Here is a 10,441-nt window from a genome sequence, read left to right as displayed (position 1 = left end):
CAGAGCTCTCTTAGGGCAGGATGAGATAAGGGGTGTCTGTGTGGGAGAGGAGGGTGAGCAGGAGTCATGGTGGCAGGCAGCCAGGACTTGCCCAGCAGCATCCCAATGCCTTTGGTCCTTGATGGCAGCTTCAGAGAGTGGAGAACGGTGGCCCCAACCTCCCAGAGCTGCCAACGTCCATCCCCGGCTGCGAGCAGCTCAAGAGGCTTTTAGAAGGCACCAGTATCTCCAGCACGGCCACGTCAATGGGGACCCCCCTGGGCAGCAACATCTCCCCTGGCAGCGACTGGGAACTCCTCTCTTGCTCTGAGAATGAAACAGCGTCACTTTTGTAGGGACTGGTGTGGGGCAGTTTTCAGCAGCAGATGTGTACAAAAATAAAAGCCAAGCACCCTTCAGCTCCATGTGGGTGACCCAGAAACCCAGCACATACGCTGGAAATCCGGTTAAGAAAGGGCAGGGGACAAATGCCTTGAGAGTTCCCATTACTCATGTATTTGAGTGTTTCTGTTCTCTGAAATAAAGCTCTCTGATGGGCAGAGTACTTGGAGGAGTCCTTAGCAGTTTTGGAACTGATAGCAGCAAATATTTCCTATCCAGAGTGGAAATAGTGCATGGAGAAGAATGTCAGTGAAAATAGGATTACATACACACTGTCTATCATTCCTTCTGCAGTTCCATCACCGTGGTAGGAGATCAGATAATGTCCCCCACCTTGCTAATTGCACTGCTCTAATGTAGAAGAGGCTATGGTCCTTTGACCTTCTCTGCTGTGATGTGTAGAGTCTTCTAATTCCCAGCTGAAGCAGGATTCCTAGCATTTCTTTCAGAATGAGGAGAGAAGCACAAAAACCTCACTCATAAACATGTTTCTATAATGAATGCTTCCTAACAAACCGATGGGATGAGATGAAAAGAGCAATCTCTCTCTACCCAGCATGAGAGCGTGCCTGTACTCTCCTCTGACACAGCTTCCATAGGCTACTGCAGCATCCAGGGAACAAGCCTCATCCATGACTATTGGCCAGCAGTCCCAGGGTGAATGAAATGAGATAAATTGACCTCCCACTTAGCAATGGTAGATGGCTTCCCCAGAGCTTCCTTCCAGCTCCATAAATCAGTCATTCCAAGCAGAGGTTTGCCAGAGGGTGCCTCATCCTTTCCAAGACTCTCAGCCTGCCCTCCTCTCCCAAAGCCATTTATTTGGAAAGAGCAAAGAGAGGTCCCAGCAAAGCTATGACTAATGCCTAGCTAATTCCCAGCAGGGAAAGTAAACCAGTCCCCAAGGAAACAGTCTTACGCTTGCCTGACCCAGGCTGTGACAGCTGAAGAGAGAGCTTGTTCTTACCAGTAATAAAAGCTCTTTCCTCATCAGAGTTACAAAGGGCAGTTCTTCCATCTGTGTTACATCTGCAGGGCCAGTGGTGCAAGGGCAGACGCCAAGAAGTTGACTGCAGCAAAGATTTGCAGCAGTGCACCGCAGGGATTAACCTGGGTGCAGTCCAGAGGAAAGGCTTAGTGTGACTCTTGTCCTAAACATTTTAGGTGTTAAATGCTGAAGTTACTGGGTGCTTTTCATTGCCACAACCAGGCAAAACATACATTCACCTCCCCAAGTACTTGTTTTCTGCTTTGAACACCAAAACATACATAGTCCTTACTGCAGTGCTCATCACATTCACAGGCATGAAACAACCGCTCAACTTCTATACACACCTCCACTGCAAGCTGCTCTTCACGTAAGCCTAAAAAGCAGGTTCTGAGAGGAGCAAACAGGCAGCAAATACAGCATTGCTTAATAAACGGAAAATACAGTACACAAAGCAACGAGGTTCAATGAAGTTGAGGAAAAATCTATTAAAATGAAGAATACTTCAAATTAGACTTTTTTTCTCCTCAAATGTGCATGTTTTAATTTAGTATTTTTAGTGCTTTATGCTTCCTACACATTACCAGCTCATTTGTACATTCCAGCATTTTTACATACTTTTTAAGCTACATTTGTTCTTTTACTGACAATTAATGGTTTATTCAATTAATATTTTTATATTCACCAAAGAGATATAAAATCTTTTCTCTTTGAAAAAACTAATCTTTTAGTGATCTCCCATGTTCTGCTGCAGGCAATATTTTGAAGGTGTACGTGGGAGCTGGGGAACAACAGAGCTGGAACTGCCAATGTTCATTCTCCATTTGGAGGAGAGAAGGATTCCAGCACTCAGCAACTAGTTCTTAGGAGGAAGGATGCTGCACTGAAATAACTGCAGTTAGTGCAGCTACTGTTGTGCATTTTGCTCATATGAATTGAACTAAGTTTTCTCTTTCTAAAGGAACATGAAATGTCTCATTCCATCAGTTCACTCTGGGCAGTGAGCAGGAACACTAAAAGACCTGCCTCTAAAACCTAATCCTAGAGGGAAACTTCTCCCTTGGAGAAGTTGAGGTACTCAAATAGCTTTCCAGGGTAGGCAGCATCCTCTGAAGGGCCCCTGCAAAAAAGAGTATGAACATGAACCTTACTCTTTCCATGCAGGTTTCACCCTTCTGCAAGGGTTGATTGCAAGGATGCCCAAGAGGGACTTTTCATCAGGGACTGTAGTGATAGGACAAGGGGTGATGGGTTCAAACTGAAACAGGGGAAATTCAGGTTGGAGATAATGAACAAGTTCTTCCCTGTGAGGGTGCTGAGGCGCTGGCACAGGGTGCCCAGAGAAGCTGTGGCTGCCCCATCCCTGGCAGTGTTCAAGGCCAGGCTGGACACGGGCTTGGAGCAAGCTGCTCTAGTGGAAGGTGTCCCTGCCCATGGCAGGGGTTGGAGCTGGATGAGCTTTAAGGTCCCTTCCAGCACAAACCAGGGTAAGATTCTACAATTTCAAGGAGCTTCAGACCCTGGAGGGGGTGAGCAGAGTGCCTCTGTAGCACGACTTTGCAAAGCAGGACTGGAAAAGCTCACTAAGTCTGAACTGCAGAAGGAATTTAAGTTTGAGCATGTCAGCAGGGAGCAAAAGTACATGAGAGCAGGAACTGCACAACAAATGACCCATGGTTTTCTGTACAAAAAAGGGGGAAGTTCATGGGGCAAAGAACCACAAGGAAGGAAACTATTTTAACCTTATTTTAAATAAAATAGGTTTTAGTTTAACAGAAGTGTTTTCTGACCTAGGAACACTTTCCTGGTACAGAAGGAACCCAGTATCCAGCTTTGCTTTCATGATGCTCTGCCAACACAGCTTGCTGTGCAAGAGAAGACTTTCAAATTCTTATTGAAGAGAAAAGGTCAGACTGAACTCAAATGGTTTCTCAATGAAATGCAGCTTAATGTGGATTTGGCTAACTTTCATGGCTCAGTGCCGGGCAGCAACTCCAAAGGTTTTTTCTGAGGCAAGATCTTCAACCTTCCTTTGCTTCAGTCCTCCTTATTCAGGGAAGGAGAGTAGAGCAATGAGACTGAGAGATCTTCATAAAGCAAAAACTTACAGGGTCTTGCCATGGAGTCGCTATAACTTGCAAGTCAAGGTATCTATGGCAGACAATGTGTCTGCTGGTTTGTCGCTGGACAGCATCTCACCTTAAGGGAAGAAGGAGAGTTGTCATCTGTAGGTGGGATGAACTGAAAGTTGAAGCCATGTGTGCTGCAGAGATGGACGGGTCATATCAACAGTTTGTTTCAAGCTCAGGTTGGGATGGACTGGAGGGTGACATCATGGCAAAATCTTTTATTTGTCCCCATTTCATGGCTGGATCTGTGAAAGAATGATGATGACAGTTTGGAAAAGCATCACCACAAGTGCGTTTCTTTATTTTGTTGTCTTTCTTTGTTGTTGTCAAGGCGTTAAACCTGATGTATTCCATCAATTCTTCTGCTCCAGGTACATTGTTAATAGCAGAAGCAAAACAGGATGCCTTATTTATTATGTATAGAGCTTTGGAAAATCATAAAAAGTGAAAACCTAGACAAGTCATCCAACTCCTCATTAATGGCCTTCAGCAACAGGGAAATGAGACTAACTGTAGTAAAAATGCAAATAAAAAGCAACACAGGAATATTCAAGCCTTTGTCTTCATTACAGAATCAACAAGAAATATGTTTAATTCAGGCAGCCAAAAGTTTAAAGTCAAAAAAAGGAAAACAAGCCCCAGTCTTTCACATGTGTAGCTCTGGCAGCAAGGAAGTCTTGCCAAATTCCTGAACACTTATATCACAATATATACCTCCCATTGGCCCACATGGGCTCTAGCAGCCTGTGTCAACAGTGCAGAGAACAAGTCTCCAGGAACAAAAGTGCAGTTTTCCTCTGGGGACAGGAGGAGCCTCTTTTGAAGTCTCTTTTATGATGAGAGTGTGAAATTATCAAGACCCACTGAACTGAACAGAGTTTAAAGTGGGATTTCTGACCAGTCCTTGCTTCTTCTTCCCAGATGTTTCTCATGCAAGAAGGGCTCAAGCACAGTGACAACATCTGCTCTAAGGGCTTTTCAGTTGTGTTAAGGAGCAAGACGGATCAGCAGCTGCATGAGAAATCCTCTTCAAGGTAAGTCTGAGACAACGTGCTCTGGATAAAATGTGGGAACTTGAGCAATGCAATTGTGATACCAGCTGCTTTTGACGAGTCTGTTACACAGCCACCAGCTCATGACAGCTCTTGGCTTTTAAAGACTGAGCTAGTGACATAGAGGAGAGAGATCTTCCTGCAGCTACCTAACCTCAAAGCCCCTATGTGGTGAAGCCTGTGCAAACTGAATTTAGTGCTGAGAAAAGGGAGTTCAAACAGGTACAGAGCCCTCACTCACTGTGTTGTGTGTATGTAGTTTCTACCTCCACATAAACCACACCAAGGAGAGACCATTTCACAGGGTCTGTGTGCTCTCCTGCCCTGACAGACATCATAGCACTTTTCTGCTGGTTTACATGTGCAGATATTTGCCCGGATAAATAGGTTTAGAACAGTTTGAATAAGATGCACTTTCTCTTTGGAAGCTGGATCCTGGAAAAGGTCTACAGCATAACCACAGAAAGGAAAACAGGGAAGTTGGCACTGAACAATGCATCAAGGGTAGAAATGTCCAGGCTATGTGAGATGTCACTAGCCTATAGATTTAACGAAAATGTGTTGATGGACACATTTCCTCAAGCTCAATCTTTATGAAAACTGTTTCATAAAACAGTTGGATGCAAACCTTTTTAAAAATGCAAGATATCTCCTTTCTTTTTTATCAGGAAAGTCACAGACAGTAAGCTCAGCAGGAGCAGAACTCCTTAAGGTGGTTACACACACAGCTGGATGAACTGGACTCTGTTAGAACTGGACACTGTCCTAACACAACCTGTGAGCGCCAAAGGTACTAACCAGAGGGAAAGACTTTCCAAACCGTAGTTGGAGGCAGACCTTTTCTCCCCAGCAAGTGTCTCAGAAACCCCAAGGAGTGTCTCCATAAAGCTGTCTGCTTGGCTGGACTGCCACAGTGCTGCACAGTGCTCCTAAGACAGCCCATGCAGCAATGTGGCCTTAGTGCTGGACTCAGAACTTGCCATGCAAAGGAGAGACAACTGAGAGGGGTTTGAGCAGAAACCTGCCCAGCATGATGGAAACATCCCTGGCAACGTGGCACAAGCATCTGAGGTGCAGCAAAGCCAGTATTTTCCCCTCTCTTGTTACTCTACTTGTCCCACAAGGAAGCAAAGGACCACAGTAACACATATACTGTAAGAGAGGGCTTGAGTTATAATGTTGTGTCTCTCAGGACACAGTGAGAACCCTCACATGCTACAGAAAAGCAAGTGGAGATCTAGTAGGTTATGTAGATCAATTGCAGGCCTAGGATGAGGGAAGCAGAAAGTGATATTCCAGCCATTAAACAGAGGTTCAAGCCTTAATAATGCACAAAGTGAGGGAAATGAGAAGCTTTTAAACTGATGTTATTATGCACTGTAGCAACTGCCAGGAATTAAATGCTAATGTCATTCTCTTGCTTTTATTCCTCTCCAGCTCAGGAACAAGCCACTCTCTGCAGTCTCTCCCTGTATCTGCAACTGTTCCTGTTGCACACATTTGACACCTGTCTCTAGACAGTGGATGCTCCCCCATCAAAACACGTCTCCCCCCCAAATGCCTCAAACCCAAGAACTTCACCATGGATCCAGCAATATCTCTACCTGAAAGCACCTTTCCCCCACCCCACCCTGCACCCCCCCAGCATTAATCCCGACAGGCTGGACCTTAATCTGAGATATTACTCATATCAATTCTTTCATACCAGCAGTAAAACTGCTGCTTATAAGGCTCCACTTTAGCCATTTGAGCTTTCTCAGCCTTATCTTTCACTTCTGTGTATAGGAAACAGTAAAAAAAAAAAAAAACAAAACTTTTGCATTTACTTCTCCTTCCTGATTTGCTGCATTTAAAAGGAACAGTCCAAGGTTGGCCAACTGGAAACTTGCAGCATGGCAGCTTCCATTGCTTTCCTGCCTCCAGGAACACAGGAATAAACCCAGACTTTCTTTTCCCCTGATCTCCAGCTTCTGGCTCTGCATTTGCACATGCAGCGTGCAGTCAGTAACTTTCTCTTACATGCACTCACACCTCTAATTAAACAGAAGATCATTTCAGCCTTTGGTTGTTTCCTTTACACAGGGCCTCCAAGCCTACATTACTTCTGCTCTGTCCAACCTGCAGTTTCACACACCACCAAAGGCAGGAGGATTATGCGGGCAACACATCATTCTCCAGCAATACTGGTCTTGTTTGGCAGCCCCTGTGCCATCCCCAGATGACTGAGAAGCGTCTCAGTGATGCTTACAGTGCAACAGAGCACGTTCAGATACTGCAGAAAATTAGAAATGCAACCAAAGCGCAGAATTGCCTGGGGAAAGGAGGGGGGAAACAATCCCATGGGGCTGTTAACACCTAGAAGCTGTTTAAAACTATAAATCAGTCTTATAAGGGTGTCCTGCAGCCCACATACAAGTGCACTGTGCTCTCCTTAGCCACAAGTAATGGTCCTGAATCCCCTCTGCAACTCTAAGTAACTGCTGTCCTTACCTGTGTGAATGGCTGCTGTTTTACAGTCACCATGGGTACTGCACCCAAAATCAGACCACAGCAGAGGTTTAATCACAGCAGTAGCGATAAACATGAAAATGGTGTTAATGTGAAGCAAAGAACCTGGAGAGAGAAGGGAAGGAGAAAACCCAAAGCCACTCAAACCCTATTTCCAGGGGAAGAGAAGACCAAGGTGAAAATCAGAAAGCCACAAGATCACAGGCAATTATGGGTGACTTTCTTGGCAGTCACAACTTGCAAATCAAGGCCACCTCCTGCCCTGGTGGTTGATTGCCAGGAACAAGTTCATTAACCAGCGCTAATAAATGCACGTCTGGTCTGGGCTTTAACCAGCCAGCTCCACCTCCTCTTGGCAGCTTCCCCTGCCTGACCTCCTGCGATTGCCCGCAGTCCAAATGGAGCCCTGGGGAAGGTCTGGGGGATGTTTTATCTTGCACCAGGATTAATTCAGCCCGAAAGCATGTCCTGGTGTCCTCCCATCACCTACAGGAGAGCATCTAATCTTTCTTTTGGCTTTTTGTTTCTTTAACCTTCCCTCCACATCATTGATCTTTCCCGTCTTCCTGCAATCACCTTCATGCCAAAGGCTCACTGCCAGCTCCTTTTCTCTTTCAGCTGATATTTGCAAGCATTTATTTTATTTAACATGTTGCTCATTGAACTTTTTCCAGTTCATGTGTCTTATTTTAAAACTACAATTCGCAAAACAGCCTAATGCTCCAAATGGTGCTGAACCAAGTGGAATAATTACCTCACTTGTTTTAAGCCTCTGCTGGAGTCCAGAATTATACACTTGGAAAATTATGATTGTTTTGTCTTCTTTTTTTAGTTGCACAAGATGTGTGAAAGACAGGTTTTTATAAAGGACAGAAACCAGCCAAAACTGTAATTACCACAGACAGAACAGAAATCAGAGAAAACATGATTTTATGATTAAGGCATTGGAGTAGAAACGCAGGAATTCATATTATCTTTGAGGCTCTGCCAAACCCTCTCTCTCTAACCTTTGCTGAGGGAGTTAATTCCCCTGTGCCTCAAATAAAATACTTTGGCACTTCCCTCTTTTACAACTCCTCCTGCGGAAACACATTCATTCCCATTGGTGAGATGTTCAACTCCACCAATACCCACAGAACCACACCGGTGGGGACGGTTGCAATCATCTGGCTGAATTTAATCATCTCTTGTCAAAAACATATGCATCTTTAATCCCAGGCACACGGGATATAGATGCACTGCTCAGCTGACCGAAATGTCAATTCGTATCGCACTGGAGATGTGGAGTCCAGAGCAATTATGGCAACTCCTAGGCTTCCATATTGATACTAAGTACACACACGAGGGGGCTAAAGCACCTCCCATAAGCTATTAAGAAACACTACTAAAAGCATACCCATCGTTTTTAGAATAACCCTGGAAATAGGATGCCAGAGGAGGCGGGGGGATGGGGGCTGTGAAAGTTTCCAGGACCTGATGAGGACCCTGGAATTTGAGAGTGAGCTCCATTTTAAAACCCTTGAGCAACAGCTCACATGGAAAAGCCGGAAAGTCAAGCCCCACAGGCTAAAGCCACATAAGAAGCGAGAGTCACTGGTGGCGTGTGTGAAGGCAGCTGCCTTCACCCAGCACTTCAGTGCCTTGCTGGCAGCTTTGGGCACAGATTAAAGCATATTCAGAAGGTCTTTTATGCTGCCACCATGAACCATGCTTGCCTCATGCACTTGCATAGAAGCTGCTGCCACCATCCTCCAGCCCAGGGAGAGAAGGCAAGCTCACGGGTGTCTCCCTTCTTCCCTTTTCCTCCCAAGCACCAAAGAGTGGGAAGGCAGCTATGTCAACCGATCCCCCCCTTCCTTTTTCATTGCTTTAATAAATTAAGCTGAGCAACAATAGAGATGAGAGAAAGCAGGACAATGTGGTAAATGTAGCAGAAAGAAATCTGAATTGTAATGAGGAAAGCTAATCAGGAAAAGAATGGACTATAGAAAAAGCACTAATGAGTTTCTAAATAAATTCAAAAGGTTAATATTGTTCTATCTAGCAAATACGAGAAGAATCCTAATGTGAAATTAAAGGCCTCACTCCAATGCCCTTGTGGCCACATGTTAAAGCCACACAATCCACCCTCTCTATTTACCACGCCAGCCTTCTGCTGCCTCTCATAGATGGCTGTTGCACATGGGATCCCTTCAGATGAGCTGCATCTCACCATCTCTTATGTTTCTGTATATCAAATGTTTGATCCAAAGTGCAATAAGTCAATGGACAGATTCTCTTCGACTCACAGATTGTGCAGCAAGATTTTTGGGACTCATTTGTGTTGGTATTAACAAATCAGTAATCAAAATGCTGTTTTCTAACCATGAGAGATATGTGTGTATTTGTGAAGTGCAGGATGATGTAGTTTTCAAGCACACTTATAATCACTTCTGTTACCACGTGGATTACCAGGGTGAGTAAAAATCCACTGAGGAAAGAGTAAGTAAAAATAAAAGCTTATACAAATAAAAAGCTGGAGGGTTTTTGTTTGTTTGCTTGTTTTAATTTATATGATGTCAGTAGGTCAAAATAGAAACCTAAGACTAGACATAATCAAAACTGAGAATATTGAGTCCTTTATGCATCTCTCTACAAAACGCAGGAAAAATTGTATTTCAGCCAAAATATGATATTTTTATGGTGAGAAAAGCAGCTTTTTTTCAAAGAAACAAGAAAGTACCTAATTCCCAGCAAAGTAATAGACTCGGAGGCTTTTTATAAGAAGATCTGCTCAAATATTTTCTTGCTTGAAGGAAATGGTGCTGTTACAATATTTTACCCTGAATATAAAAATCCCTAGAATGACATCATTCTGTGGGGAGAAATCTGAGTGTATTTGTGTGCATGGCTGTCCATCTGTCTTCTGAACTGCAAACCAAGCCTACAGGGAGGAGATGAGGGCAGCTGCACATTCATTTCCCTCCCCGGTCGCACGGTGCCAGGATATGAGTTAGGTGCAGCCCCAGAGCTGTGTTATGATCCAGCTTCACCCACAGCAGTAAATCCATCTGCACTCATTTCTGTGCACAGTCACACACTGATGTGCTGGCACAGCCAGTGACTCACAGCCCATGCGGTCTGTGCACCTCTGCCCTGCCCCAGGCAGCAGACCCCCACATGCATGGTCCCAATAGGCAGAGCTGCAACTGCTAAAGCTTGACCATCAAACAATCTCCTTTGCTCCAAAAGGGTCACTGGGTATTGAACAGGCTTCCTAGGGAAGTGTGGAGTCATCGTCCCTGGAAGTGTTCACACACCGTGTAGATGAGGCTGTCAGTGACATGGGTTAGTGGTGGCCTTGGCAGTGCTGGGTGAGGGTTGGACTTGATGATCTTAAAGGG

General features: G+C 44.7%; 1 long non-coding RNA gene across 2 annotated transcripts; it reads left to right on the top strand.

The window, feature by feature from the left end:
* Positions 1–4,323: 4,323 nt before the first annotated feature.
* On the top strand, positions 4,324–8,046 carry LOC130609703 (uncharacterized). Of its 2 annotated transcripts, none has more exons than XR_008974852.1 (3): positions 4,324–4,532; positions 5,219–5,340; positions 7,891–8,046. It is a non-coding gene; the product is annotated as an uncharacterized LOC130609703 (long non-coding RNA). The 2 variants fall into 2 exon arrangements; XR_008974851.1 differs by lacking the exon at positions 7,891–8,046 and adding an exon at positions 5,988–6,091.
* The last annotated feature ends 2,395 nt before the right edge of the window (positions 8,047–10,441 follow it).

Source organism: Pezoporus wallicus, unplaced genomic scaffold (assembly GCF_028554395.1).
Source record: "Pezoporus wallicus isolate ANWC-B61680 ecotype Strahan unplaced genomic scaffold, APGP_CSIRO_Pwel_v1 contig_8088, whole genome shotgun sequence".
Lineage (NCBI taxonomy): Eukaryota > Metazoa > Chordata > Aves > Psittaciformes > Psittacidae > Pezoporus > Pezoporus wallicus.
This window is presented reverse-complemented; position numbering and strand designations above follow the sequence as displayed.